Source organism: Neomonachus schauinslandi, chromosome 16 (genome assembly GCF_002201575.2).
Source record: "Neomonachus schauinslandi chromosome 16, ASM220157v2, whole genome shotgun sequence".
Classification (NCBI taxonomy): Eukaryota; Metazoa; Chordata; class Mammalia; order Carnivora; family Phocidae; genus Neomonachus; species Neomonachus schauinslandi.
In genome coordinates this window covers 4,842,913-4,848,831 of record NC_058418.1, presented here as the reverse complement: position 1 = coordinate 4,848,831, position 5,919 = coordinate 4,842,913, and the positions used below count along the sequence as shown (strand labels likewise).

At 41.6% G+C, this 5,919-nt stretch overlaps 1 pseudogene; it reads right to left on the bottom strand.

The window, feature by feature from the left end:
- Window positions 1-3,293: 3,293 nt before the first annotated feature.
- Window positions 3,294-4,722, bottom strand: LOC110573708 (annotated as a pseudogene).
- Window positions 4,723-5,919: the final 1,197 nt, after the last annotated feature.

Genomic DNA, 5,919 nt, shown 5'->3' with positions numbered 1-5,919 from the left:
CCAAGACTCCTGATACCTCACTGCACTTGCAGACTCTGCCTCTCAGGTTGAAATAGACAATACTCACTTGACTCCCTCTAGCTGCGGGGACGGTGGGCTCAGTGTGCTGGTTACAACCAGCAGTGTTTGTGGGACAGGGAGGGAGGCATCCAGACCGTGGGATATGGGCTTGCAGTTCTGTGACCTCACCTCCCTGCAGAATTATCATTTCGCCTGTGGCCACAGTGGAAGCACAGGCTTGGGGAACTGAGAATATTTGTGAAAAACTTTTTTTTTTTTCCTCTCCCAGCCAGTGGTTACCAAAAACAACAACAGGTTTGATGGGTTTCTAGTCATTATCTCCTTGATCTGTGAAGGCAGACAGGATTTCACAGCGAGGGAACAAATACTGAGGTCAGACACTTGTGGGACCAGCAGGGAGGCTTAGGTGCTCACTGGATTCTCTACTCCCCTGAGAAGCTGTTCCTCCCAAAAGTGAGCCTGAACTAATTTTCAGACCACTGCTCTGTTTTATCATTTAAGTGGTAAGTTGAGAATGTAAACCAGACAACGTGCCTTAGAAGGATTTTTAAAGCAAAGTGGTTTTAATTTTTTAATTTTTATTTTTTTGAAGATTTTATTTATTTATTTGACAGAGAGAGACACAGCGAGAGAGGGAACACAAGCAGGGGGAGCGGCAGGCAGAGGGAGAGGGAGAAGCAGGCTCCTGGCTGAGCAGGGAGCCCAATGTAGGGCTCTATCCCAGGACCCCTGGATCATGACCTGAGCCAAAGGCAGATGCTTAACTGAGCCACCCAGGCGCCCCAATCCTTTTGTTTTTCTTTCATACAAACGCACAATTTGATCCAGCTCCACTATCCAGAGCCCCCAGTTTCCCAGTGCAAGATTAGAATCCTGATGGTGCTCAGTCTCTAGTCTACATGTGTTTTACAGCCTTATACACAGATACCAGGCACATGTGTATTCATACACAAATACAGTCACACATGCTCACTTACACATATACACACACTTTCTGTAACAAACTCTCACTCATCCAAAACTCACTATATACAAGGACACACACACTATATAAGACACAGTGTGTCATGCACACTATGACACACACAGCTCACTTATATTCATAAAGTCACACTCACACCATCAACACAGACATTTGTATCTCAGAAAGGTGTTCACATGTGTCAGCATCATGGTACGTCCAGACTTCTGGAGGTACAGAAAGGGGAGCCCTTTTTACTGTTTTTACTCTTTCTATCCCTGAACAACCCACAAAGATATTATTTAGAATGTGCAACATTAGAAGGTGCGGTAAGCATTGCTACTTCAGGTCTAGGTACATAGCAGGAAGGGTGGAATGTTAAGGGAGTGACTGTGTGTGTTTGTGTGTGTGTGTGTTTGTATGAGTGAGAGAGCAAGAGAGAGACAGAGACAGAGTGAACAAGCACAAGGTAAAATGAAGATACGGGGAAAGGGCATACAGGTAGGGTGCAGACACCATGGGGAATGATGGTGGGGAGTGCAGGAGTGTTGGGGAACGTCATCAAAAAGATAAAATGTGGGGCGCCTGGGTGGCTCAGTCGGTTAAGCGACTGCCTTCGGCTCAGGTCATGATCCTGGAGTCCCGGGATCGAGTCCCGCATCGGGCTCCCTGCTCGGCGGGGAGCCTGCTTCTCCCTCTGACCCTCCCCCTTCTCATGCTCTCTCTCTCTCTTAAATAAATAAAATCATGGGGCACCTGGGTGGCTCAGTTGGTTAAGCGACTGCCTTCGGCTCAGGTCATGATCCTGGAGTCCCGGGATCGAGTCCCGCATCAGGCTCTCTGCTCGGCAGGGAGTCTGCTTCTCCCTCTGACCCTCTTCCGTCTCGAGCTCTCTGTCTCTCATTCTCTCTCTCAAATAAATAAATAAAATCTTAAAAAAAAAAAAGATAAAATGTGACCACTGACTTGGGCACTCAGAGGCTCCTCACCTGCTCGCCTGTCCTTGGAATGTGGGTTCCACTTGCCTTTCCTGCTCCCAGAAGCTGCTCCAAGGACATAGTCTTGAGATGGTGATGTGATGTGGAGAATACCCACACGGTATACATGACCGAGCCCAGTTAAGGCCTCTCTCTATATAAACTTGAAGAAATATCCATTTTCATCTTTTGACAACCTTACTCCAAAAACTCCAAATTAACAAAATGGATCCATGACTTACTCTTCCAATGGCTACTCCCCACTACTCAGGTTTAATGAAAGGTCCCTAAGTAAACTTATTTCCTCACCACAGAGACCAGCGAGGGCACCACAGAAACTGTTTTTTGCCAACATGCCCAAATGACATCTTTGCATAGTAGACCAAGATGTAACTCCCACAGATCCCTAAATCCATGCAGTTTTATCCAGGACAACATGTACTTTTATTTTATTTTATTTTATTTTATTTTATTTTATTTTATTGAGAGAGAGCGTGTGCAGGGTGGAGGCCGAGAAAGAAGGAGAGAGAATCCTAAGCAGGCTCTCCATGCCCTGTGCAGAGTCTGATGAAGGGCTTGATCTCACGACATAGAGATCATGACCCGATCTGAAATCAAGAGTCGGATGCTTAACTGTGCTGCCCAGGCGTCCCAACATGTGTTTTTTAATAGTCAACACTCGCTTGATATTTTTTTAAAAATCAGCAAAACTTGTCTGCTGTTCTTTGTCCTATACCAGGTTACTCTGGCCCTTCTACAAGAAAAGGCTTAAATCTCCCTTCAAAACATCAGATTTCAAATGGTTAACATCTCTATAAGAGTGTGACGTACCAAACTCGTACTCGGTCTGTGATGTGTCCACTCTCTGAAAACAAACGTACTCTGCAGGTTAACTCTAGGCTATTCGTTATTCTGTGGAAACTTTTGTTGTCTTCAGTATATTGAATGACCATGTCAAATGGTGTTCTTATTTTAGGGAATTTTTCATACAATCCCATAACTAGTAAATTTTTGGGAAAATTTATTATGTCAGATCGAAAGTTACATGCTCAATGACTTCATAATCTCCAGATTGTTTCAGGAAATGATGTTTTAATATTATATAGGTTCCAAATTCCTTCACTTCAAGTATTAATAAATTTATATTACATAGTCTTAATATGATAATCATATAACATTTAATTAACAGTTACATTCAATTTAGTCATTTTTGCAGCAGAGGCCAAGGCTGTGTTGTTTACCACTCTCTTGTAATATGACCGTTTCAGAATTGTGCTTAAACTGTCAGATGGATTAATAAATAAACAACTAACTGTTGTGAATATGCATATAATTTACATATTTATGATGAGTTTAAGTGATTTTGTCTTTCTTTTCTGGGCAATGCAGAGCCTGGACAATCTGGAGTCATGACTCATGAGAATGTAGGGACTTACATTGGAAACCAGTGGTGATTAACATAGTGGTGTTCGTCAGTCACAAACTGGGATTGTCAAAAATCGTTGAACACTTGTGAAAGTTGGAGGAGAGAATGCACAAAGATATAAAGATGATGACGAGGACAAGGACGCTTTGGGTGGCTGTAGTCTCAGGGGAGGATCTGGGGGAGAGATTGTTCCTATGAATGTGTTGGACACCCTGCTGGTGCTTGTGTAAGATGAAAACCATGGATCCACTAGCAGATCATGAGCCCCAAACAGAAACCATCATGGAAGAATAGCAATGCTACATACAGTGACTGCGTTATGTAGCTACAAGTTATGGAATAACAGTAGGCATAATTCTTTCTCTTTGGGATATTTTGGTGGTCCACTTGCTGGTCATATACACAGGGACAATAATATTGAGCATCATGTGGTTTAAAGCACTCTGTCTGGTTCCTACTAAATTGTTTTCCCTGTCATTTCCTGTTATGGTTTCCTCGTATGGTGCTCTAGCTCTTAGGAAAAAATGTATTTCTTGGAATTGCCCTTTCTTGCCCCAGTTCCTTTGTACTTGTCTTTGCCTGAAATACCTACACTTTAAGCTGGTGATTTCCTGATTGTCCTTTTTTCACCTTGAATGTCATAGGTGAACCTGCCCTGATAAAAGAATTTCAAGGAGAGGAATGAAAGTGCTTGGAATCAGAGAAGAGAAATATTTCTGGTTTGGGATGATAGAATAAAGTCCCTTATACCTGTTCCCACTACAGGTGTGTTTGCTTTCTTAACAGTGTTTATAATTTTTAAAAATTTAATCTTCCCCAGTAGACCTGAGGTTAAAGACTGTTAATAAACTTTGCCCTCCTAGGTCCTGCCACATAATAAACATTTTATAAATGTTAAAAAAAAAATATTAAGCATCATGTTCAGGATCCAGCAAAGGATGTTGGAGGTGCCTAGGTACTTGGGAGCTTTCACTTTTAGCCCCATCCACCTGGAATCCCCAGGACCGATCATGATGATTTGGAAGACACTCAAGAGGCAGATGGTGTCAGTGGATACATCCCTGCCCACTCTGTGAACACAGAAAACCAGTTTACACCCAAAATAATCAAGGAAGCCTTTTAACCCTCAAACTGCCACTGCCTCGGAGACTGCTTTAGAGAGAAAGACTAAGAAGTTGGGTACAGTCAGGTGTTTTGAGAATCTAATCTGTGGACCCGAACCCTCATCCCACTAAATAAAGTCAGAGATGTTGGTAAAGAAGATAAAAATTCCCCAGAAGTCCAACTGTAGTTTGTAATAAAAAGATCATTCCCATTGCCAAATCCCTGGTGGTCATTCTGTAAAATCCCAGGGAGTGAAATTCTTCTTCTGAGCCAGACTCCTGCATGGGAACATGAGACGTGAGACACATGCGTCATGTCAGCTAAATCCAGTGTTCTCCAATTACTGTGGTTCCCACTTAGAAATATTAATATGTCGGGGCACCTGGGTGGCTCAGTCAGTTAAGCATCTGCCTTTAGCTCAGGTCATGATCTCGGGGTCCTAGGATCGAGTCCCCCATCAGGCTCCCTGCACAGGGAGCCTGTTTCTCCTTCTCCCTCTGCTGTTGCCCCTGCTTGTGCTCGTGCTCTCTCTCTCAAATAAATAAATGAAATCTTTACAAAATAAATTTTAAAAATATTAATATTTCTTACTACATGTTTGCGAGAGTTGAATGCATCACCTTTGAAGTGCTCTCACAAAATACGAGTCACTCCTATGAGGCCATCCATGTAATAAATTCTGTGTTCTCCAGAACTCCATGAGATAAGCCAGAGGATTATTTCTACAGGAAAAATAAGGAGTGCTTGCACACGTAAAGTTTAATGATTTCTGTAAATTTAAGCCTTATTATGGGCAAAGGGTGGACTTGACCTGACTTGGCTGGTAAAAAGACAGTGCATTTAAACACTAAGCTATTCTAACATGACTACTTAACCGTGTTCTTAAAATAATACAGATGCATTATAAATATTTTCACACCTTGTCTTTTTATTTTAGATTGGTGCTATTTGTTTTACAGCTTTGTTGTGACAAGTTTCCATTTATGGGTATACGCTGTTACAAATTATAAATATAGATTTAGATTTCTTAATAAATTGTTGATGCATCGACTATAGTATAATTCTCCCAGGGCCTGCATTATGACAAATTATCTTTAAAGAAGGTACAATTGGCTCTATTTTGGGATGGCAACAGAAACACTAATTTGCTTTTAGGCTGGGAGCAAAATGGCACCTATCACAGGAATCACTTAACATGATGTCAGTCCCTGAACTGTGGAACATGAGCCACAATATGTGATAAAATTATGTAAGGTAGAAACTGAATATTAGTATTTTCAAATCATAAACTAATCTGTTTATTAATACATGACTAAAGTAAAAGTATTAAGAAGAAGGCAAGATTTGTGAACTATTAAAATATAGACTCCTTTCAAAATGGGATCTCAAGGGTGTGATGTATGTGTATTTTATAAATTGAAATTGTGCAG